The following is a 2,152-nucleotide window of genomic DNA, read 5'->3' as shown; positions in this document are numbered from 1 at the left end:
GATGTCCATTAATTTAGACAGTTGGAAAGACTTCTTATTAAACAGTAAACAGACCCCAGATTGACCAAGGGCATGGCTGACACATACCTCATAGTCACGCAGAAAATGCTGCAGGGCACGCTCTACCTCATCATCTGTTGAGAGCTTTGTTTCCTGTACGGCCAGAAAGTCAACCTCCTTATCTTCAAGTAAGCGTTTCAGCTGATATTGTTTTTTTTTTTTCTAGAATTGAAGCCTCTGACATTTAGTGTTGCAAAACGAGGGCCATCAAATAGAAGGAAAGGTGGAGAGAAAGGGGGAGGGAGAGATGGAGAAGGAGGGGAGGGAGAGAAGAGGGGCTATGGATTTCAGTTTAAACAGTAGCAGCTTGGGTGCAAGGTAGGTTTCCGCTTACTCGCGGCGGTGGTGTCAGGTGGTGCATCTTGTTTTCGTTTGGTGTCGTTAGTGTCCTTGGAACTGCCTTTGGTCACGTCCATTGAGTCCGGTAGGTTGTCGTTGCCTTCTGACGTCGTCGGCTTCTCAGCAAGATCTGCAGGCTGCTGAGTTAACTTCCGTGGTCACGGGGTGTTTTTGTCGTAGCTTTCTCGTGAGTCTTTTCCATCATCATCTGTCTCCGATCTGGTTTGTGGTGTTTCCGAGACTTCCTTGACAGCTGGATTTTCGTTCTTATCGGAAATAGGAGGTTCGGACTCTGCACACTCGGCTTGAGTTGGGAGAACCTCTCCAGTGGCGTCTACGACTTCGGAAATATCCATGAACTCTTGGTTGGCATCTGGTTCTGTGCCAGAGCCCCGTAGCACGGCTGCATAGCTGGAGTAGCACTCGTCACTTTCGTGTCCGAATCTGTTGCAACGCGCACACTTTGGGGTGCGACACTGCCTGCGTATGTGACCAAGTTTCTTACATCTCAGACAGAAGAGTGGTCGTCCGGGTATGACCAGAAGGGACTGTATACCGGCAACTCGCGGATGGGGAATATCTTCCGATGTCGCCATGTCATGAAGAGTCAGACAGACCTCTCTGTTCAGCGTTTTTATGCATTCCATCCCTGGCACGCGCCACTTTTCCCTCGAGACGCTACGTACGGTTCCAAATGGCGACAATGCTTCAGCAATCTTTTTATCTTCTAGGTACAACGGAAGCCAGAGCAGCTTGAGCTTAACGTCTTTTGAGTTCGGGTCAATGACCATGTACTTTTTGCCCTTCACCGTCAGTTCTTTTGCTGATTTCAGCTTCTCTGCGGCTTCAGAACTCACTAGCGTATAGCCATCCAAACGTGGCTCATTTGGAACTGTCCAAGAGACAACACTTCACGGAGATCGATGGCGTCTTTGAGTCCGTCGCGAAAATCGATTGAACGGTAGTGCCTGCCCGACATGTCGGCATGAAGAAAAACAGAATTGATGCACAAGCTCCCGGGAGGAAACCGTGGCAGTATAGATTCGATACTCATCCGGCTTGTCGCCTGACCTTGGCTTTTTCCTGGGGCCGCGGGTGCGGCTGCAGCGTTGTCCGGTTGCATCTTTTGAAAGTCGTTTTTAGAATATGAACCAGTAGGAGAAGGCTTTCCTTGGCCTTAGGCCGATTGTTGATTGGCAGCGGAGAGCAATTATGCAACATAAGCTTCTGTTTTGTCGAGGGACATTTCATTTCCTTTAATTTTTTGTTGCGTTTTTGTTTTGACCAGTCTTTCCCGTCTTCTAATTTTCCTCTATTTTCCTTAGGTGGTATAATGTAAACATTAGGACGCAACTAAAAAAGTACTCTAACAAAAAGACTAGACGCACTAGACATGACCATCCCCCCAAAAATAACTCCTGTGTTCGTTCGCAAAATTGCAAAGAAAAATTTATTCTCTACCAGAACCATGACAGAAGAGAACCACCTATCTGCCTCCTAATATATCCACTCCAGAGAATGTACTTTAACCAATGAAATGTCTGTTTCATGTCTAACTTTTGTTTTGTCCTTCTACATATTTTTCACCACATTGCAAAAGACGCATTAAACATGCTGATTTTTCACAACCTAACCACAGTCGCCGATCTCCAGGAACAGTGCTATCGATGGGAAGCAGTTCGGAATCGGCGCATTTCAGGAGCAGAAAACATCACTCGCCTCTAGAACTGCGTTGCGTCCTCCCTACTGTTAT

The 2,152-nt window shown here is 47.1% G+C and overlaps 1 pseudogene; it reads right to left on the bottom strand.

Annotated features, from left to right (window-relative positions):
* Positions 1 to 338: 338 nt before the first annotated feature.
* Positions 339 to 1,010, bottom strand: LOC115316294 (annotated as a pseudogene).
* Between the last annotated feature and the right edge of the window lie 1,142 nt (positions 1,011 to 2,152).

Source organism: Ixodes scapularis, unplaced genomic scaffold, assembly GCF_016920785.2.
Source record: "Ixodes scapularis isolate PalLabHiFi unplaced genomic scaffold, ASM1692078v2 PGA_scaffold7__128_contigs__length_106722199, whole genome shotgun sequence".
Classification (NCBI taxonomy): Eukaryota; Metazoa; Arthropoda; class Arachnida; order Ixodida; family Ixodidae; genus Ixodes; species Ixodes scapularis.
Note: the sequence above shows the minus strand (reverse complement) of the source record. Positions and strands in the feature narration are given on the sequence as shown.